Here is a 22,854-nt window from a genome sequence, read left to right as displayed (position 1 = left end):
TTTTTATTATTTGCTCCCGTTTTATAGTGTTTAAAATGCTTACAAAATATCTCATTATTTGTCCCTTGAGATTATCAGCTACCTTGGTGTTTCGGAGGTTTTCTGTTTGCCCTTCTAGATCCACTTTCCACCATCCCCACCCTGCTCAGTGTTCCTGAGCCTGACCTGTGCAGATGACATCTACAGGATCCCTCGTCCTCTGGCTTCCTGTTGGGTTCAGCCACTGGGGAGACCCAACAGGAGAATGGTGGAAGGGAAGAATGTGCAGTCAAGGATACTTATTCTCTCACTTCTCTCTCTATGATGTTGGCTGTGTCCTTGACCGAAGGTCAGAACTCCTGTCAAGACAGACCCCTTCAAAAGGCTTTCTCCCTATGAATCTGAGACCTCCTACCTCCTCTCCCACTCCCTGGCCTTTTTCTAGCACTTGAGTACTGCTGTATGTTGGCCACATAACTATAAATAGTCTTATTACTGAAGTCTTCTCAAATCATCGTTTTGAGTATGCCACCATTTCCTGCTGGGGCCCTGACTAGTATATTCAACTAGGATTATTTACCTGGAGAGAGAGAGACAAAAGCCAATTAGGCCCTGCCTAGGGTTTCTCCAAGTGCATTAGATAGGGAGCATTATACCAAGTGACTTAGGAGGAGTGCCCCATAGTGGAGAGGGCCTTGTTTTGACATTCAGGATTAAGCCACTCCTCCATCATTCTTTCCATCTTGGAAGTTCACTCTTCCCAGGAACTGCTTTTATCCAAAGATGTTACAATTGCTCAAACTGAGGAGGAGCAGGTTTCTCAGGGATTTGCCAACTCATCTGCACTTATGCTGTCTGTTCTTTACCTCCTGAGCTTCAGAACTTCCAGAATATTCTCTTATTGGTCCCATGGTTGTGGCAGAAAAGTCAGTGACCTGTTCAGGGCAATGCTGGGGAGAAAAAAGAGTTAAACTAAAAAATTCTCACCGGCCTATCCCAATTTGGAGCTTTAGAGCACGCATTATCATCTACCCACCCCAGACACAACCACCTCCTATTTCTCAGTTTCCCATTATTTTTGTTTTGTTTTGTTTTTTAAAGTTGCAAAGCCATCTCTGAGCTCTTCGGCTTCTCTTGGATTCAGTTTGAGGACAGGAATCATCCGTGGAATTGCCTGGATCTGTAAATTGAATGCGGTTGCTCAAACAGATACCTATGTTTTCTTAGCATTGACAATCTGATTCACAAGGGCAATAACTGTTTGCCCAAGGAAACCTCTCAACTGCCATTGACTCACATGCTGATAATAGACAAGGCCAACCTTCAGAAGTCATCGAGTCTATCCCCCTTGGAAAATCTGCACCAAACTATATCACAAAGAGACAGATAGGAAATATTTGCCCAAGTGAGGGAAGGTCTGGCTCTACCTTCTGTGGATATTATACCAACCACTATCTTGGATAGTAAAGTGGATGTTCTGATATATCATCCAGGTCCCCTTCAGGAATGAAGAACTTATTACCCCAGCCATTGGGAGTGCTGCCAGCAATCTTCAGCACCAGCCCTTTTGGGAGATTGTCTTAGCTGAAGAAATAAGAGATACGATGGTGATGACAATGGGGATAATGCTAAGTGTAAGGGAGGAATCAAAGAACTATTAAACATAGCCCTCACCTTTGATGGCTCACAGTCTTGTTAGGAAGATGATGCAGAAATGAAAGAAGTATAATTGAGAATACAAGACAGTATGTGATAAACCACAGGGTTGAGCCAGGCAGCAGATACAGTAATTTGGGAATTTGAAGGAAAAGGCATGATGTCCTTTCGGTCAAGGCTAGTCATGGTAGATTCTGTGTATAGGAGGGATTTATAAGGGGTCTTGAGGCTCAATGAAATTAGCTAGGATATATTGCAAATGTGATTGATTTAGATATTTCTTAACCTATCAGATATCACCTATCTTATTTCAAATAAGATGGATACATACTTGGAAGAGTTTATTCCTGCAATATCCATGGGAGCAATCAAATAAAGCTGAATTTTATTTTTTAAAAAAATGCCTACTCATCCTCATAAAACCCTGTGAGATAGGCACTATTACTATTCCACCTTCCAGATAAGGAAGTGAGGCACATGATGGCTAAGTGACTTCCCAGATTACACGGCTAGCAGGTGGTTGTCTTGGATTTCAAATCCAAGCAGTTTGAGCCAGATCGAATGTTTTCCTACACTATTTCCAAGGCAGGTAACTGCTTTCCTTGGAGACACCAAAAGATAAGAATTGGATTGAATCTGTTTATGAAGTGGTAGTTATGGATAAGATACTATGCTTCTGGGAAGAGGAGCTTGTTTATCATTTCTCATCTTTTCTGCAAAAGCAATTTTTGCAGCAGCTCAAGTTATATCCCTAGTAAATGAAACAGGTGCTCATTAGGCCTCCGGGCTGGTGTAGCTCTCACTTGGCAATTGCTGTAAGAGGTGGAGGAGATGAACAAACCTAAATGTTCACTCTGGAAACCTGGACATCATTTCCATTTATGTGGAGTTCATTAACCTCAGTTTCTTTAGACTGAGTTTTAGAAAACAGGCAAATGTTTCTGGGTGTGGAAGGACAAAGGAGAGGAAGTTTGTATATCTTAGACAAAGAAAAAAAAAACAGAAGCAATGGAAAAATATCCCTTTCTCTTCCCTTTTATGGTAGGCTCTGAAGCACATCTACATAGACTGCCTTGAGGTTTTTAGTGAAAATTAATAATATTTATTTTGGAGATAGGACAATTCCTGACCTAATGGCTGAACTATCTTGAGTTCAGTGGCTTTAGTTCAGGTAACCACCTTGAGTTTTGTGGCTTTAATGAGCAGAAAATGTAAGGTATGGAGAGATGTCTGAACAGACCCCATCCACACTGCACAGGGACAGATGACAGGCTTTTCCAAAAATGGAGAAAGCTATGTATTGATCCCAGGGATTCCTGAAGTCCCTGATTTCATTTTAATGACTCTTCTTTGGTAAAGCGTCTGCTGCCATTCACCTGAGGGTAAACATGGGATCAAAGTTCTGATTCCTCCAGGATTAATCATTTTCTTCTTTATCTGCTTCAAAGTTCTTTGATATGGCAAAACTTCCTTTTTCAGTTGAACTCCCCGTATGTTTAGATTTCAATCAATAATAGTAAATATTGACTTGAGGGGTCATTGTTTACTCAGGGGGGAAAGGAACTTACCATTTGCAAATTTTATTTTTTACCCTACTTCTTTCCATAAAAGAGGTTTATTTTAAAATCCTATTAATCTGAGAAAAGAGTTTGGTTAAAATTCTTTCACTGTTTCATCTACTTATTTCAAAACACTGGAGGGAATTTTTCTGGTTTGGTTTGTGGTTCTACACCTTCTCATTGGGCCACATAACAGGCTCTGTAAAAGGACATAATGATAAGACCTACATTTTATGGTGGTTTTGAGCTTCAAAAGATAAAATCATTATAAAGAATTTAGTTCAGTGCCTGGCACATAAGTGCTCAGTAAATATTAGCTATCGATGCTATTCTATTATTTCAAAATTTATATGTATGCAAATTAGAGTGTGTGTTTGCATAATCTAAGAACTACTATAGATTACAGATTCTGAATTTAAGTGGGCTCAGCAATTTTCTTTAAAGATCAATAAGTCTCAAATACCCTTGAACAGAGATGTCATCTATATAGGGCTATCCAACATGATTTGTAAAATTAGGCATGCACATCAAGCCAAGTTGACTTTGTACTTTAAAGTGGTGAACATATTTTCACTTTATAGTTCAAATTCGTAGATTCACAATGTCCGGTGTAGTGAAAATAACATGTATATAAAAAATAACATAAACATAAATGCAAAATCATTGAAATGATTGTATGCTAACTGAATATGCACACCGTGTGCACATGTTTCAACATAAATGTGACCAGCAGTATTTCAAATAGGGAACCATAGGCCTGTCATGAATGACAATGGCCTTATTATTTTTCTTAATCATAGACAACTGGGGAACTGCATTGTAGAATCACTGATGCATATTTTTTTCAAAAGGCAAATCCCTGGGCCTTACTCTGGACTTACTGAATCAGAATTTCCAGGAATGGGATCCAAACACTTGTTCCTTTAATGACAGTACTGCCATAAACAACTAGAAAACGAGGGAGCGAAGATGAAAGTATGGTTTTTAGACATTGGGTAACAGGCCTTGCAAGACTGTGATCCACGAAGGCAAACAAATGAAGTGAGCCCTTCAATTGCTTCAGCATCCTGCCTGGAGGCTGTTTCCAGTCCTTAGCTCAGCAAGAGGGAACCCAGAGTCTGAGGGTCTTGCTGAGGAGTTCTGGGAGGCTAGGGGGGCTAGAATTTGGGAAGCAGCATATCAAAGAGGAGGAAGTTGCACAGAGAAAACTCTGGAGATTAGCAAAGTGTTTGCTGAGTCTGGCTGAATGCTGACTTGTGCTTGTGGAAGCTCCATGAGCCTGGGGACAGACCCACCCTCCGATAGACCTCCCCCGAGCTAGTAGAGGCTCGGTCCTCCCCAGAGATAACCATTCAAGGTGATTTTTTCCTGTTTTCAAACTTTCTGAAAATGGGATCACATACTGTATGTTGCCGAGGTGGGGGTAGTTGACGGTTCTGCTTGACATTATGTTTGTGAGGTGGATCCGTGTTGTGTGGCAGTAGCATTTGCATGGTCATTGCTGTGTGCTCGTTTATTCTATGATTCAACCACATGGTATTTATCATTTGGCAGTTAGTGGAACTTTGGTTTTTATTTATTTATTTATCTATCTATCTATTTATTTATTTATTTATTTTTAGCTATTACAGATAATGGTGCTGTGTCTTTTGGCTCATATACATACATATTTCTCTTCAATATAAATATAGGAGAGTACTCGTTGGGTCATAAGATAGATGTACATGTAATGCACACTTTCCCAGAATGGTTGCACCAGTTTCACTCCCACCACCACTCGCTGTCCCATATTCCCACCAACAAATGATATTTCCAGTCTTTTAATTTTAGCCATTCTGGTGGTGGGGTAGTAGTATCTCATTGTGATTTTAGTTTGCATATTTCCCTGATTCATCATAATATTGAGCATCTTTTCAGATATTTATTGGCCATTTGGATATGTTTCTATAGGATTTCTGTATTTTTCTTATGGATTTATAGACATTTTTACATATTCTGGATACAAGCCCTTTGTTTTTTTTTTTTTGTAGTAAAAGATGTATTTTATTTTATTTTATTTTATTTTATTTTATTTTATTTTATTTTATTTTATTTTTTTTTTTTTATTGGTGTTCAATTTACTAACATACAGAATAATACCCAGTGCCCGTCACCCATTCACTCCCACCCCCCGCCCTCCTCCCCTTCTACCACCCCTAGTTCGTTTCCCAGAGTTAGCAGTCTTTACGTTCTGTCTCCCTTTCTGATATTTCCCACACATTTCTTCTCCCTTCCCTTATTTTCCCTTTCACTATTATTTATATTCCCCAAATGAATGAGAACATATAATGTTGATACAAGCCCTTTGTATATGTTTTTCAGATTCTAAATATAAAATCTCTGTGGCTTGCCTTTCACTCTCTTTTTGGTGTCTTTTCCTTTTGGAATGGGAGTTCCTACATCTAATTTATTCTAATTTATTCATTGTTCCCTTAATGGTTAGTGATTTATGTGTTCCATTTAAGAAATTTTATCAACTTGACTCCATGAAGATTTTCTCCTTTTTTTTTTTCTAGAATTCTTTTCCCTTAAAGATTTTATTTATTGATTGATGAGAGACACAGAGAGAGAGGCAGACACAGGCAGAGGGAGAAACAGGCTCCCCGCAGAGAACCTGATGAGGGACACGATTCCAGGACCTCAGGATCACACCCTGAGCCCAAGGCAGATGCTCAACCACTGAGCCACCCAGGCATCCCTAGAAAATTTTCCTACAGTCTAAAAGTAGCTGAATCTTATTTTCAGTGTTCTCTCGTGTGGATATCCAACTGACTCAACAAAACTCTCTTCTCCCTTCTCTGCTGTGCCATCTTTCACATAAATCAGGTGTCACTTATTGATGGGCCTTTTGCTGGATTCTATTTCATTCCATGTCTGCTAATCTATCCCTGTGCCAACCTCACAGTCTCCGCTGTAGTAGCTTTATAACAAATCTTGATGTTCAGGGGCACCTGGGTAGCTCAGTGGTTGAGCATCTGCCTTTGGCTCAAGTTGTGATCCTGGAGTCCTGGAATCGAGTTCTGCATCGAGCTCCCCACAGGGAACCCACTTCTCCCTCCCCGCAGGGAACCTCCATCTCTGTCTCTCTCTCTCTCTGTATCTCTCATGAATAAATAAATGAAATCTTTTAAAAAAATCTTGATGTTCAGTAATCTGGCTCCTCCAACCCTGTTCTTTTTTCATCGAGATTATCTCAGTTATTATTCTTTCCATATACATTTTAGAATGTTGATCAGTTTCTACCTTTTGCTGTCAGTGGTAGCAACTGTGTTCTGGGAATTTCTCTATTTTACCTAAACTTTCTAATCTCTCATCATAATCCTAATATCTTTATATTATCTCTTTTATTGTCAGAAGGTCCAGTGGTAATATTTCTTTCTCATTTTTATTATTGATTTTTTGTGCCTTCTCTTTTTCATTGATCAGTCATGTCAAAGTATTACTAGTTTTCCTAGGCTTTCCAAGGAATGCTTTTTGTGGCTTTGTTAATCTTTATTTTTCTTCTTAAACAATTTCTGCTCTCAGAGTTATAATTTCCCTGCTTCTATTTACTTTGGGTTTCCTTTGATTTTATAACTTCAGATAGATACTTAAATCACTGATCTGAAGCTCCTTTGCTTTTCTAATATATATATTGACATCCATTTACTTCCCTCCAAGCACTGCTTTGGTTTCATTATTCAAACTTTCTATGTCTGATTTTCATTATTATTCAATTAAGTATTTTCTAATTTCCATTATAACTTCCTTTGGATCACATGTGTTATTTAGAAGTGAATTAAGTTCCAAACGTACAGAAATTTTGTAGTTTTTTTTTCATGGTGGTGTTATTGATATTTGACTTATTTCCACAGTGGTCAAGGAATATACCCTCTGATTTTAATCTTACGAAATTTATTGGAGAAGCTGGTGAACTAGCATGTGTCCAGTTTTTTTTTTTTTTAAGATTTTATTTATTATTCATGAGAGACACACAGAGAGAGAGAGAGGCAGAGGGAGAAGCAGGCTCCATGCAGGGAGCCTGACGTGGGACTCGATCCTGGGTCTCCAGGATCATGTCCTGGACTAAAGGCGGCGCTAAACCACTAAACCACTGAGGCTGCCCCCAAAATGTTTTTGATTTGGTACCAGGCACTATATATAAAAATGGAGAGGAAATCGAAGCTCTGCATAATGTTATCTTCCTTCAAAGAATATGATCTTTTACTTCTGGAAGTGGACCTTGAGCTAGTGCCTCCAGATCACCTTATGACCAGAAATTACAGTGATTTGAATGAAGTTGGACGTCAGTATCTGGGATGACCGATCTATTTCCGGTCTACTCTTAGTTCTTATATATAGTCCTATGGAATCCTTTTAGAAATAGATTCCTTTTCTCTGACATCCCTTGAGCTTCAGCTTTTGCCCCATAGGCCTGTGTCTGCTAAAAGTTCTGCTTAGCTTCTGATTTACTGCTTGTAATAACAGTGCTCTTTCTCTTGAAAGGATAGTGGCACCAAATGCTAGAATCACCTCTTTGGGCTTCCTTCCTCTACCTAAGACATTTTCCCTATACATCTTAACTGTCTTGGTGTCTGTGTATGTGTGTGTGCGTGTGTGTGTTCCAGCTTTTTAGTTCTCTGTGGGGAGTTTGGCCCAAACAACTGATTTTCAATGGCAAAAAAAGTAGAACTCCTAGACCAGAGAACTTTATGCTAACAGAGTAATCTCATCTCATCTTATGTGTTAATTGGTTCAGTAAACACAGACTTATGTCTGGAATTATCCTGGCAGATTCAAGAGCTAAAAACAAAAAAAACAAACTCCTCCCCCCACAATTGTTGCTGTGTTAAGTCATTAGGTTTTAGAGTGACTTGCTATATCACTGTGGCCAGCTGATGCAGATTTTGGTACTTGTGTCTGATTTGGGGACTGCTATTAGCGAAACCCCAAACATGTCTTTGGCTTTGGTACCACATGGAAGCTGGAAGGGTCTCAAGGGTCACAAGAATGTTAGTGAAAACTAAAGGGCCTCAAGGAGAGTGTTAGGAAAAGTCTAAAAAGTCTCAAGGAAGCTGTCAGTAAGAGCCTAAAGGAAAGAGAGGAACTATTATTAGAAGCTAGAAAAACAGGACACTTGTTATGTAGGATCAGAACATGAAAAATAGAAAATATAATCTAGTAATAAACTTGATGATCTAGCTAAGGAAGTTTTCATGAAGAGCACTGATGGTTCTGCTTGGGGTTTTTTAGCTACCTATAATAGAACAGGAAAAGGAAAATAACCCAAGAAAGGAGCTGTGATCCCAGAACCCTAAGATGGTTCCCATGATCTCTACCTCCTGCTGTTGCATGCATGGTTAGGTTAGGAAAGCAGAAAGAGATATAGCAGAAGGCATTTCACAGATGTAGTTAAAATCCCCAATCAGTTAACTTCCAGGTAATCAAGAGATTATCGTAGATGGGCTTGATCTAAACAGATGAGCCCTTAATCAGGCGAGTCCCTTTCCGAGAAGAGACTTGAAGTGTGAGAGGTCATGGAAGAGCCACATGGCAAGGACCTGAGAGCTGAAAGCAGCCAGAAGTGGGACTTCCATTACACAACCCAATGATATCAATTCTGCTATCAACCAAGGGAGTGTGGAAGCAGGTCTTTATCCAGTGGAGCCTCCAGAGAAGAATGGCTGGCTGGCACCTTGACCTTATAAGACCATGAGCAGAACACATGGTTGAAATATGCTGGTCCCCTGATCCACAGAAACTGTGAGATAATAAATTTGTGTTGCTTTGAGCTACGAAGTTTGTAATAATTTGTTACGCAGAAATAAAAAATGAATACAGCAACTGTTTGATTTCAAGCAAAATTTGAAGAAATGTAAGGGAGCCAGGACTCTTTAGACTTGAAGATAAAAGTATGTATTTTCTCAGTCTCTTAAGATAGCAAACTATTCTCACATTAAGAAATGGCTTCCACGCAAAGATCAAATCTAGGATGGACCTGTAAGAGTCATCCTTTTTAAAACCTCAGAATAATTTAAGATGCCACCTCCTAGCCTCTTTTAAATAGACAAAACTTCTAAAGATGTTAGGGTCTTTAGATCCTAACAGAGAGTCTGGGATGTGCTTCCCAGACTCTCTGTTGAACAGGGGGGCTTCTTAGACTCTGGAGGGATTGTCAAGCAGCAACTTCGTAAGGACTGCAGGTAGAAGAGAGCTCATCTTAAGGAGATCTGAGGTTGTGGCTGTCTTGGCCCATACTTCGCATCAGCAAGTACACGTGGGTGAGCGCATGACACTTACAACATGATGTGCAGAGAAGCCCCAGAACACAAGAGAATTTGGTTGGTGGGAGCACTGCCAGCTTGAACTGAGAGTAAGAACCAAGCAGCAGCATTGGGCTTTCATGAACAAATCAACAGTACGCGCCTGACCATTTCCCAGACCTACCACAGACCACTGCCTGCCTACCCTTGTGCCTCCTTCCCCTTTCAGCTTCAACCTTTGAATCACCTTCCTGACTTCCAACCCTCTCTCTCCTCCATGATGGCCAAAGTCACTTGTGTCTTGCACCGAAGCGCATGGCCCCTGAGGGATCTATGTTGCTCTGAAGGTCAAGAACTTTTGACACGAGCTTTTGTATTTTAAATCAGTGTTCTGGCTCAGGTGCCCTTGAGCTGCCAAGGACCTCTCCAAGTGAAAAGAGAGCAAGGTTGTTGGGGAAGGGGATGGACTGGCTGGCTCCTCCTTTTTTGCCTTCAGTATTCCCCATCCCTCCCATCAAGTGAGCATGAATACTTGTGCAAGCAGTGTGTATGCAAATATACGTATTTGGGGGAAGGGGGAAGTGCATTTTCCAAGAGGATCTCCAAGCAATCTCTCCTCCCCCAACTGATATATACCCTTCTCTCCAATGAAGCAACCTCCTTTGCCCCTTTATAACCAAATCCATTTCCCTTACTTTAAAAGAAGAACCCAGAGAGCTCTTTTGTTGAACACAAGGCATATAAGAAAGACAGGGGCTCATATCAGACATTGCATAGAACCCAACCTACTAATTACTCCCCCAGCGTGGCATCTCCGTTGGCCAATCACTCGGTAGCCATGCCCAGACATCCTCGATGTGGCCACTGAACTCCCAGGATGTCCTGGTTAGCAAACACCAGCCTCCACACCGATACAGAGAGAAAGCAAGAAGGAAACCCCGCCACTCAGGCACATTCCTCTCAGATCCACTTCAAAAAAGAAAATGTGGGCCGACTGACTACATAACTCCCCTTCGACCACTGCACCAGAAAGTTCCTACTTCCTTAAAACCAAAGAACCTAAGAAGAGAGTTGTCTACGATGAGCTGCATATGTTTTTTCCTTCCCCGAGGGAAAACCTGTCCGACTTTGGGTTTCACCGCTCATAAATTATCAAGTTATTTCTCACTTGTGGCACAAATATCAATCTGGTTGGTGTACGCACCCACACATCAGCCCAGACTCAAGAGAGCTAAATTTACAAAACATTAAATCAATAAGCATGTGTGAATGGGCAAACAGCGTGATATCCTTAACTTAGGAAGGCCACAGCATTACTGTTAATCATCTGTTTTGCAACTTCTGAAGGTTTTTTTTCCTTCTAATTTTATAGTGTTGCTAGAAGCCTAGATGAGTGCGGGCCCTCCTGTCAGAAGAAGAGAACAACGTGCCTAAAACTAGGAAATGGGAGCTAGTTCCAGGGAGATGGAGCCGTGGTCATCTCCAGAGTGTGGCAAGCATCGCACGGTGCTGTATTTATAAGGAAGAAATAATAAGTTCTGTGAATTGTTGTGTTGTTTAAACTAATGAGGAGGGATCCCTGGGTGGCGCAGCGGTTTGGCGCCTGCCTTTGGCCCAGGGCACGATCCTGGAGACCCGGGATCGAATCCCACGTCAGGCTCCCGGTGCATGGAGCCTGCTTCTCCCTCTGTGTCTCTGCCTCTGTGTGTGTGTGTGTGTGACTATCATGAATAAAAAACAAAACAAAAAAAAATTTAAACTAATGAGGAGCCCTGGAACAGACAGGGCTGCCAGATGTCTCTCAGGAAAATACCAAACTTCCAGATGGGGAGTAGAAGAAGATGTAGGAACATATGAATAAAAATAGCATTCCTCTCCCGCCTGTGTTCTGGGGCTCCCCCCAAAATATGTCTCCAAGTCCACAAGAACAGACTTTCATCTCTTCACATGAAAAAAAATATCCTTCTATAGAGAAGCCCCCACCCCCACTATAGGCTATCCTTTTACGTTACTACACAAATGTCCTGACAGGCTACTCTGGGGCACTTACACTGCAGTATTTTCCAATGGCCAGAACTTTTTCCAAGCCCCGGGTACTGGAGGGCACCACCAGCAGGTGGGAGATTCCATCTGGTGGAGGAGCCTCATGATGACTACAAACTGGTGGAGGCCAGGGGTGAATGCAAAGAAGGACAGTAGCATGGAGAGCTCTGAACTGCAGAGCGAAACCCCGAGAAACTCTGGGTCAAGGAATTGGCAGGGGTTGAAGGTGGGAGTGAGGAGTGAGATGGGCAACAGACATTAATTTGAAGTCTGTGTAAACACATAGAACAGAGACCGCCTGACAAGGGCTGCCAGGCAGCTTGTAGCCCCTCCATTTAGTCATTTGATGAGCACAGAGACCAACTCTCAACCGCTCAAACAAGTCCTTCGTGTTGACTCTACCACTGTTACCACATGTGAACACAGCTCCTGGGCAGCTTTTCTACTACTAGAATATCAAGAAAATATACTAACACTTGCAACAGGAGAAAATCCACTAAATACGAGATAATTGGGTGCCTGGGTAGCTCAGTCAGTTAAACATCTGCCTTCGGCTCAGGTCATGATCTCTGGGTCCTGGGATAGAGCCCCTCCTGGGACTCCCTGCTCAGCGAGGGGTCTACTTCTCCCTCTGCCCCTCCCCTTGGTTGTGAGCCCTCTCTCTCTCTCTCAAGTAAATAAATGAAATCTTAAAAAAAAAAAAAAAAAACGAGATAATTTAGGAAAGAATAAAAAAAGGAAAGCAAAACTGAAATTACATTTTCAGAGAGATTCGAGACTGTATCTTGAAGGGTAGGTATGTTTTTAAAACTCTTGAAATATCTCTGAGGGATTCACAACAAATTATTCACAAAGTCATCTCTAGGGCCGGGAACTGAATGAGAGAGAGAGCTTAGTTGTCACTATCCATTTTTTTTTTTTTTGAACTATTGAGTTTTGCCCCAGGAGCGTGTATTACTAGTTAACTTACTAAATTTATAAAATATATCCATAAATTAAGAACAAAGTACTATAGAAAAGGAACAGACATGGGGCTCCTGGGCGGCTCAGTGGTTGAGCGTCTACCTTCGGCTCAGGTCGTGATCCTGGGGTCCTGGGATGGAGTGCTGTTTCAGGCTCCCCACCAGAGCCTGCTTCTTTCTGCCTATGTCTCTGCCTCTCTCTGTGTGTCTCTCATGAATAAATAAATAAATATTTTTTAAAAAAGAGAAAGAAGAAAGAAAGAAAGAAGAAAGAAAGAAAGAAAGAAAGAAGAAAGAAAAGAAAGAAAGAAAAAGAAAGAAAGAAAGAAAGAAAGAAAGAAAGAGAGAGAAAGAAAGAAAGGAAGAAAGAAAGAAAGAAAGAAAGAAGAAAGAAAGAAAGAAAGAGAAAGAAAGAAAGAAAGAAAGAAAGAAAGAAAGAAAGAAAGAAAGAAAGAAAGAAAGGGAACAGACAACAAAAGGTTTTAGAAAGTACACTTTGCCTGATCTGAGGAAAGCAGCCACATCCTAGAGACTGACAGGGAAGCCAGGGCTGTGGATGAATGCAGTAACCTGCCCTCTAGACTTCTTCCAGCCTGATCCTACCTACAAGTCCAGGCCTGAAGCCGCAGCCTCCAGCCCAGCCATCCCTGCTGTGGACCCCACAACCCACGTTCTTCTATCCTGCCCATTTCTCCTGCCTAATGGGCAATTTGGAGTTTTTCCATAAACTGACCTTTGTATTATTAGAGTTTGGAGGGTTTTGTTAGGAACTAAGGACCTCCCCTCAGACTTAAAAACATTTTTCCCTTGATTCCAGCTATCTTTCTAGTTTACTCAATACAGTTGTGGATGGCTTCACCACCTTTACTATCCTACATTCTTAGTTCTATGTTAGCTTTATGTTTCAGAAATGGTGAAATGTACATCAGTCCAATAAAATATGAAATAACAAAAAAAAAAGGAAGTAAACGTTGGTTGAATAACAGAAGAGTTCAGATAGCAGAGCAAAGCTACAAAGAGACAACAAATCTCACTAATATGAACTTTATGAAAAGAAAACAAGGAAAAAAAGGAGATACTATTAAAGAAATAATAGAAGAAAATTTGTCAGAGCCAAAGAGACATGAATCTTTAGATTTGAAATTGCCTTTCTCATAATTCTTCTCTTTCTGCTTTAAAGGGTAACCACATAAAACTATAATTAATAATAATCATTTATAACTAATTAAACTATACTGTTGGACTTATAATATGTAAAGATGTACTTTGTGTGGCAATAATAGCCCAAGCAGGAAGGAAGAAAGGGATATTGTATTGGGGTAAAGTTCCTATATAATGTTAAAATTAAATTAGTATTCATCTGAGTTGAATTAAAAAAAAAAAATAATCGCCTGGGCCAAAGGCAAACGCTAAACTGATGAGACACCCAGACATCCCTGAGTTGGATTATTTTAAATTAAGGGTGAATTTACTCACCAAATTTCAAGAAGGATGCATGAATAAAGACCCACAAATAGACATACCATTGTGAAATTTCAGGACTTCAGGGGTAGAGGAAAGATCCTAAATACTTGCATGGAATAAAAAGAAGTCACCATATAGAGGAGTAAGAGTCAGACTGGCATGAAAGCAAAGTTTTCAAAATTCTGAGGACAATAGTTTTCAAGCTAGGATCCTACATCCAAATTATCAATCAACAATGGTGGTAACATAAAGACAATGTTAGATATACAGAGTCTCGGGAAATTCACATGTAAAATTTTCCATCTAAAGAATATCCTGAGAAAATAAGATAAAAAGTAATGTGAGAGAGGTTGTCAGATGTAAGAAATGATGCCACTAATTCAGTGCCCACTAAAAAAAAGAAATTCCAGGGGGAGAATTCTACAGCAAGCCTGGAAAGCCATGCTCTTGGTCCAAATTGGAAGAGCAAATCACGGTCTTCTATAAGAGTGGATTTAAGTGAAAACCAAAAGAGAGCAAAGGTAGTTTTACCTATTTCTGCAAAATCCCATCAATATCTTCTCTTCCTCTGATTTACTCACCTGACAAAGCATAGCAGGTTAAGCTCAGCTCTCTGCCTCTGCTATATGTCTGCACGTCAGGGGCTGTCCATGACTAGGGAGGCAACTGTGACTGGGGTGACTGGTCTCTAATACAGGACCACAAATCCCACAGGTACCCCCAGAACAGACTATCAAGGCTATAATACTGAATTTCCAGTCTCACTCTCCCATCCACCTGTTTTACACTATTGTCCTCAAACCTCATACAGCTGTTTCCCATTCCTAACACTTGATAACCTACATTATTGCTTTCTTGATACAATATACACATTGTTCTATATGATTTTTCTCCTTGTGGTTACAATTGATTGGATCATTGCGGACACCCCCATCACACACATACACACACACACACACACACACACACTCACACCACTGTATGGTCTGGAGAAGCAGAGAAAGAATGAAGCAAGTATACAGAGACGCCAAGACAAGGGGTGGAAAAGATTCCATTTGGGCTTGCATTTCCTGGTTCTAGTTCCTTCCTGAGGACCAAAAGATTTTTCGCCCTGAGTTCAATAAAATAGGACTTTATCTTCATGTGAAATTACATATCATCCCTTGCCCCAACTGAGTTGGGTTCAGTTGGCTAATCAGAATCATTTAGGCCCTTTTTGGGGACTTTACAAACTGTCTTCCGCACACATTCCTCTAGTTTGGAGGTAGATTTCTGGCCTGAGTTGGCATACCTCTTCCTCTCATACCAAGTTCTGAACCAGAAGATAAAGGAGTCAGGCAAATGAAGATAAAAGTATAAGGTTTATTGCCGACTAACATTGAATTGAAGGATATAACCTAGGTATGTGACAAGAGAGGATTCCCTGATGCTAAATCTCAGAACTTGACCAATTTCTCCACCCCTAACAGGTAGCATAGAAAAACTATGACCTCCCCCTGCAGGGGCAGAGTCTTTACCCCTAAGTTTACATTGTGGCATATCTTCTCTGCAATCAGAAAAATCCTAGAAAGAAAAGAGAGAAAGGAGGGACTAACGTACAGAGTCATAGTTCCTGTTCCTAAAGTCTCACAGCACATAAGAAATTTGTTCTTTCCTGGGGATGAAGAAGGGGTGAGAGAGTCCAAGAATGTAATGCAATGGTTCCTCTACAAGGACAGAAACCTGTGGATGGGGAAATACTTAGTTCCACATAGTTCCCCTTGAGCCTGGGAAAATTGCTGATTCCCTGTTCATTGTTGTCATACTGAGGCAGGGTCCCTTTTTTTGTATACCCTAATGCGCAGTAAGGCTGCCATTGTGGAAAAAAAAGGAGACACACAAAATTTCAGTAAATAATGGGAAACCATTTTGAGACATCTTTAAAAATAGAGATTTCTCCATCTAGAGTGGGTATGGGAAGTTGACATATATTCTTGATCAAGACTTCTTAATCACATCTCATGAAAGATGATTTCCTTTGATGAGTTATAGTCAGTATTCCTTTTTTTTTTTATTTATGATAGTCACAGAGAGAGAGAGAGAGGCAGAGACACAGGCAGAGGGAGAAGCAGGCTCCATGCACCGGGAGCCCGACGTGGGATTCGATCCCGGGTCTCCAGGATCGCGCCCTGGGCCAAAGGCAGGCGCCAAACCACTGCGCCACCCAGGGATCCCTATAGTCAGTATTCCTACATACACCATAGTCTTTTACAACCCTTAGAATAATGTAATCAGTTCTGAGTCACCAAAAGTAGCTTATGGCCAAGGCCTTCTTGCAAACAATTGCTTCATTATGTTTCATCTATTGTAGCTAAAATAATATGACAGATGCCTCCTGAAATAACAATGAGATTTTCCCCATAAAATTAATTCTTCATAGACAGATAGCTAATGATGGCAGCTTGTTAAAAGCTTGGTTCTTCTGCCCTTCTCTCCTGGCTACCCTGTCCATACTGCATTCGAATCCACGCAATTAATATGATATACCTAGCCCCAAAAGATGGATCAAGGAAGTATGTGACATTAAAGCTCTTGCCAGGGAGGTAGCTTACTCTGGTCTGGAGACTGCTGGTATTGGTAGCTCAGGATACTGGAATTAGATATTGTTCTTTCAACCTGCTAATAAGACTAAGATAATACTAAAAACAACAAGATCCAGGGGCAGAGATCTTTATTTTGCATATCTCTCAACATAATTAAGGTACAAGCTGATCTTTAGAAAAAAAAGCACTCAAAGACCCCTGCAATCAGCAAACTTTTTAAAGACAATACGTGGATTAGCTACAAAACTTTAACTCCTCCAATAAGAGAAACTCTTCTTTCCTGATTTATTCCCAGGTTGGTAGTGAAAATAAGACTTTCCCTAGTGGTGATATATCTCAATGCCATCTGATATTTATGGCTGTATTATTCAGAGTAATTAGTTGCAACAGATAACTTTGAATCTCAGGGGCTTAACACATTAAAAGTTTCTTTCTCACTTTCATCACAACCCAGCGTTGCCCAGGCTGGCCTCCATATTCTAGGACATCTGTGATCTGTGTATGCTCTCCAAGGTTGTCTCTGCTGGGGAAGGGAGACATGGAGAAGGCTCCTACATGCCTCAGCCTGGAAGGGATATAGTCAGAGCCCATTGGTCAACTTACTCATATATTCCTAATCTAACTGCAAGGGGGATGGGAAAATACATAATGAAGGTGTAGGTTGATCTTTAGAAAAACATACCCTAAGAATGCTATGCCAAATAATTTTCAAAGGCACTACGATAGAAAGACCACTGAGTATTTGGTAAGCACGATCTCTGTCACTGTAGCTAAGCACAGCTCTCATGCTATCATTTAAATCAGTGATGGTTTATTTTAGCAAGGCAGTCTTACTGTGTCAAAACCTACATTTTATATCTTAAATCTATAGCCAGAGTAGGTATTGGCATGTCTAATTAAATCTTCAGAAATTGTGAGATACACTTTCTTTTTCCCTTTGCTACACCTGTTAATAAAAGCTTATTTTCACGGATAGGATATTTATTTGTACTAAGTCCTTTAATTTCCGAGACTCATTGGTTAGCACCCTCCTATCAAGTTTGCTTTAGTCACAATGGGTTGGAGGGCCACCGACAATGCCTCTTAAAAGATGATCCTGCAACGTTATCTAAGAAATCTTTAAGATTCCTGGGTGGAGACAGATGGTGCAGCTCAGCAGTAAAAGAATCAGAGTGTACCAGACTGTTTATCTTATATGTGGATCATAAATCTCCAGACAATGACTGATCGTGCTTCTGAACTTCTCCAACTAGCTCCTCCGATGTCCTCGTCATAGTGCAGAGAGAACCAAGTGCCCTTATTATGGTAATTGTGAATTACACAGGCAATGGAAGCACAATGCACTTGACCAAAACATAGTGTTTGATTTGCTTTAAGATAGAAGTGAGCCAAGAAGTTGCCTGACAACAGATTGTCCTCATACTTGAGGTTGTATTCATTTACTTACTAGTAATGTGTGAAGCAGATTTGTACTGTGTTGTTTTCTAATATTTGGGGAAAAACATGTCCTCTGTGATGTCCTCTGACAAAGTAAGAACTTTTTACGTATATAATATGTTACTTATAAGGGAGGCAGAAAAATACAGTGTAAAAATCTTCGGCTTAGAATCAAATTTCCTGGGTTTCAATTCCATCTCTGCCACCTATTAACTCTGTACCTATGTCTCAAAGCCTCAGTTTCATCTGTAAATACAGAAAAAATGATATTACCTACCTTATAGTGTTATTATGGATAATGAGATTGTTTTAATAAAGAATTTAGCAATTCATGTGCTAACATGAGAACTTAACCAGGTGCTGCTGTCCAAGGTGCTGAGGTGAGCTCTGAATCATAGACCATTATGACACAACACAAATGGCTTGCCCAGAGGGGTACAGTATGTGGAGTCAATCAGGTTGATGGCCTTCCATTCAGTCAGGCTAGATCTCTTTCATTTTGACTAAATTGAAACGGGACTACTGATAAAATGCTCACAGAAGCTGTATAATGAGATTAAGTGCCACCAAAACACCTAGCCAACTTGAGAAGACAGCTGTTTTGACTTGATTTGTCCCTCTTCTCAATGAATTGTTTAAACTGACCAATGAATATCTTTGTGGACACACTTTAATTTTTAAAATAAAATACATATGCAAATTCATTCATTATATGAGTTTGATGTATGAAAGGAAATTCATTATGAGAATGTGTTTAACCTGCTAGGCATCCTATCAGCATGTTATACTCATTTATTAATTTATTATGATTGGAATATAACATCCAAACAGTTGATAACTATCATCTATTAAATTGTACTTAATAATCAAAACTCTTTTTGACATCTTATTATGTATTATATGATTTATTTTTTTTATATTTCTTGTCCACCTCTCTTATGAGAGAGTGTATACTCCATAAGGGCAAGGTATTGTCTCTCACACACCCCTTATCCCTAGAGTCTGAAACTGTGCATGGAATATAGAGGACATGCTAACAAATTAGGTAACTTAAATGAAATGGACAAATTCCTAGAAAGACAGAAACTTGAAATTTACTCACAAAGGAATAGAGAATCTGAAAAGACACAGAACAAGTAAAAGATTGAATTTGTAAGTTTAAAACTTCCTACCAGGAAAATCTCAGGAGCAGGTGACTTCAGTAGTCAGTTCTACTAATTGTTTAAAGAAGAGTTAACACCAATCTTTCACAAACTTCCAATAATTAAGGAGGGGCACACTTCATAACTTATTCTAAGAGGCCATGATTATTCTGATGGCTAAACCAGACAAGAGTCACCAGAAAACTACAGACTATATCTCTTATGAATATATATGTAAAAATCCTTAACAAAATACTATCAAACTGAACCCATATAAAAAGATTATATAACATGACCAAGTGGTATTTATCCCAGAAATGCAAACTGGTTCAATATACAAAAAATCAATTAATATAATATGCCATATTATAAAATAGAGGACAAAAACATGATCATCTTAACAAATCCAGAAAAAACATTTGGCAGATTTCAATACTCTTTCATGATACACACATACACATACACACACACACACAACAGAAGGGAATTTTCTCATGAAAGACATTTCCCCAATTCACAGAATGGGAAAAAATGTTTGCAAACCATATGCCTGACAAAGGATACAAATAATCCATTTAAATATGGGCAAAGGGGACACCTGGGTGGCTCAGCAGTTGAGTGTCTGCCTTTGGCTCAGGGCGTGATCCCGGAGTCCTGGGATCAAGTCCCACTTCCTGCTCTCTGTGTGGAGCCTGCTTCTCCCTCTGCCTGTGTCTCTGCTAATCTCTCTGTGTCTCTCATGAATAAATAAATAAAATATTTTAATAAATAAATAAATATGGGCAAAAGATATTAAAGGACATTTTTCCTAAAATATATACGAATGGATAACAGACACATGAAATAATGCTCAACAGCATTAGATTTTAGGGAAATGCACATCAAAACCACAAGATACCACTTCAAAATGATTAGGATGCATATAGAATAGCGATATAACAAGTTTTGGGGAAGATGTGGTAAAATTGGAGCTCTCACATGTTGCTGATGATGATGTAAAATAGTGCAGGAGTTTGGCAGTTTCTCTAAATGTTAAATATAGAGCTAATACAAGACCCAGCATTTCTACTTCTAGAGAATTGATACCACCTGTCCTGTACATGAATGTTCAAAGCAGCCGCAGTAAATCAAGAGTTGGACACTTAACAGTGGGCATCAGGTGCACCGAACCTTGAAGTCCTTATGCTAAGGGAGATTATTATGTTACAAAGGGTCAAATATTATAATATTCCATTACAGAAAGTGTCCAGAATAGACAAATACACAGAAACAGAAAGTATATTGTGGTTGCAAGGGTGGGGAAGAGGTGATGGGGAGTTACTGATAGTGGCTATGCCATTTCTTTTTGGGCGATGAAAATATTCTGAAATTAAATAATGGCGATGTTGCAGAACTCTGTGAATATGCTAAAACCCAATGAATTGTATGCTTTAAAGTGGCAAAATGCATGATCTGTGACTGATATTTCAAAAAAAGCTATTTTTAAAAATGTGAATAAAGACACACAGTTAGTTAATAGCCAAAAATAGTCAATAGGGAATTCCATTCCTTATGATTCCCTCTTACAAAACAAACAACCAAAAAATTTAAAAAACTGAAGGGAATCCAAATATGTAGTTCTCTATCCATTGCCCTATCTCTTTACATCTGTTCTGCCACCTTTTTCTTGAACTTTGCAAAAAATATTTGTTCTTAGTTTCTTTTACTACTTCACTCCCGGCTTCCCAAGAAGCCTGCTTCTCCCTCTCCCTCTGCCAGCTACTCCTCCTGCTTGTGCTCCTTCTGTCTCTCTCTGTCAATTAAAAAAATTAATAAAATCTCTTCTAAAAACGGTAGGTAACATTTGATGGGATTTTGTACCTGTTTTTGATTAGCTATAGACATGGATAGGTCACCCTTACCATCACTCCCAGATTACCAGCAGCAAAACTCTTTGGTTCTTCCAGTCTGAGGGTGGGGAGGTGAAAAGAGCCATGAGTGGGACCAATGAACATTCTCTTCCCTGATACAGGGCCTAGTTTCTTAGTTTCAATAATATAAATTCATGTTAGGCATGAAAGCTGAAATTTTCTATTTTCTTTTTTAAAGATTTTATTTATTAATTCATGAGAGACACAGAGAGAGAGGCAGAGACACAGGCAGAGGGAGAAGCAGGCTCCACGCAGGGAGCCCAACGTGGGACTCAATCTCGAGTCCAGGGTCACAACCTGGGCTGAAGGCGGCGCTAAACCGCTGAGCCACCTGGGCTGCCCTTTTTTTTTTTTTTTTTAAAGATTTTGAAAGCTGAATTTTTCTTTTTGGTTTTGTATTATCCAGACCATGGTTACATACAGTTTTCATATGTTGGAGGATCAGCTGTACAGGTTGCTTTATGAGGTGACCCTTGATTACATTAGTAGACAAACACATTTGGGATGACAATGAGAGTGATTTCAACTTAGGAGACAAGAAAGGAATTGAACTCAGAATTAATATCTTAACTGATAGGAAAAGGAAAAACAGTCAACAATTTTACAAAAATGTCTAAATGCCAATGCTACAGGGTAAACATCCCAGGAAAACCTGACAAAGCTAGGGGCCCGTGAATTTGGCGTGGTCCACTCGTCCTCATAAGATGAATCTCCAGATAGCTGTTGTAGCCATCTAGTGGGAAATATGTGCTAATAAAACCTGCGACAGAAAAGGTCTAAGTTCCTTTTGAGCAATCAAACAAAACCACCGTCCTCACACCTCAGAACTTGCAACATTTTTCATTCTTGAACTATTCTGACATCCCAAAGATTCGAGTGTGTCCAGGAACCAAACACACCTATTTTTATGAGGTGAAGCAAGATGACTCTTGTGCCCAAATAACTTAGCCTTGGCAGGGGCTGGGGTTCTTTCACTGGTATTGTTTTAATGCCCAGAAAAATGCTTTGTTTGACACATATTGCAAGACAAGTACATCTTTCAAGTGTCAGATTTCAGATGCCTGCATCTTTTCCTAGTCCCTTACCTGTCATTATATGAAACTTTTATGACTGCTTGCAGATAAAGACCAAAGACACAAAGGGAAGAAAAAGAGAATAGTTTAGTAAATAACAGGTCAGCAGTTTCAGCTCGGCTGAGGAGCTGAGCTGCCCAGCCTGAGACTGCCCAAGCGGCTGGGTTCAGGGGTCCTTAATACCAGCGAGGGAGAGGGGGACTTTAAGAGCTCTCATGTCCTACTGTTAGTGGGGCTACCGCCGCTTCAACTAAGCAAATCACAGAATCTCAAGCCAATCCGTTTGCCTCTTTCTTTATCTGCAAAATAAATCTACTAACCTTGCACTTTCTTCTGATATACACTCTGGCTACAAACGATTGCTGATGAAAAATAGTTAGGAAAGCAGATGACGGCTCTAGATGGAATAAATACGAATTAAATAAATTAAATAAAGACAGCACACTGCAGGCACAAAGAAGAGAACTTCTTTGGTTTCTCCGTAACAATAACAGCTTACATTTATGGAAGGTTTTGCTATGTGCCAGGAATTATTCCAAACACTTTACTTATCTAACCACTTATTTAATCCTTTCAGAAGCCCCATGAGTTCAGTATTTCATCTATAACACGCGGAGAATAATAATTCTACATCACAAAATCGTTGGACCAATTCCAGGCATCGAGGAAGCACTCAATAAATGCTAGCTGTTATTATTCGGTTCACAATCTTCTCTTTTTTGCTCCTTGAAAATTCAGGCACTTGCTTCTCTCCAGTTTTCTTGTG

General features: G+C 39.9%; 1 protein-coding gene and 1 long non-coding RNA gene across 2 annotated transcripts in view; one reads left to right on the top strand and one right to left on the bottom strand.

Moving 5' to 3' along the window:
* The window catches only part of ORC5 (origin recognition complex subunit 5), a 131,880-nt gene extending 120,652 nt beyond the window's left edge, over positions 1-11,228 (top strand). Inside the window, exon 16 of the transcript XR_012014162.1 lies at positions 10,848-11,228. The gene's annotated coding sequence lies outside the window, so the exon portion shown is untranslated. The remainder of the gene's footprint in view (positions 1-10,847) is intronic.
* On the bottom strand, positions 585-18,340 carry LOC140613054 (uncharacterized). The gene is made up of 2 exons (XR_012014164.1): positions 18,241-18,340; positions 585-929 (listed from the first exon to the last, which is right to left on the bottom strand). It is a non-coding gene; the product is annotated as an uncharacterized lncRNA (long non-coding RNA).
* Between the last annotated feature and the right edge of the window lie 4,514 nt (positions 18,341-22,854).

The sequence above is a fragment of the Canis lupus genome, chromosome 21 (genome assembly GCF_048164855.1).
Source record: "Canis lupus baileyi chromosome 21, mCanLup2.hap1, whole genome shotgun sequence".
Classification (NCBI taxonomy): Eukaryota; Metazoa; Chordata; class Mammalia; order Carnivora; family Canidae; genus Canis; species Canis lupus.
Note: the sequence above shows the minus strand (reverse complement) of the source record. Positions and strands in the feature narration are given on the sequence as shown.